This window comes from Homarus americanus, unplaced genomic scaffold (genome assembly GCF_018991925.1).
Source record: "Homarus americanus isolate GMGI-L3 unplaced genomic scaffold, GMGI_Hamer_2.0 scaffold13616, whole genome shotgun sequence".
Taxonomy (NCBI): Eukaryota; Metazoa; Arthropoda; class Malacostraca; order Decapoda; family Nephropidae; genus Homarus; species Homarus americanus.
Genome location: NW_024733569.1, coordinates 12,501 through 13,023, shown reverse-complemented (window position 1 = coordinate 13,023; position 523 = coordinate 12,501).

Sequence of the window (523 nt, the reverse complement as noted above, 5' to 3'; positions counted from 1 at the left end):
AAGTTAAACAGACACTTGGAGCAGGCCGCTACACACTTTTGCTTTAATGGAGGATTTCGCCATCGGGGAGCGTGACGAAACCTCCGGCGAAAGTAGTGGTGACTGCCTGTATATCTCTATAAAATTTAGGCCGCCAATAGACTTTAAACCAAGGTTAGGTAGTGTTGGCTGCTTGGATTATTTCTTTCTGTCTGTTATTGACTTAGGCTGGCTAGCCTCTATAAAATTGTGGACACCAATAGACTTTGTACTAAGGTTAGGTTAAACAGACACTTCTGCTGTAACGGAGGATTTCGCCATCGGGGGGCGTGACGAAACCTCCAGCGGTCTGGTAGTGTGGACTGCACCACGGTTAGGTTAGGTAGTAGTGGCTGTCTGGATTATTTCTTTGTCTTACTCAGGCTGGCAAGCCTCGCTAAAACTTTAGGACACCAATACACTCTTCTACTACCAAGGAGAGGTTGTTGGATTATTTGTTTGTCTCTTACTCAGGCTGGCAAGCCTCTATAAAACTTCAGGACAC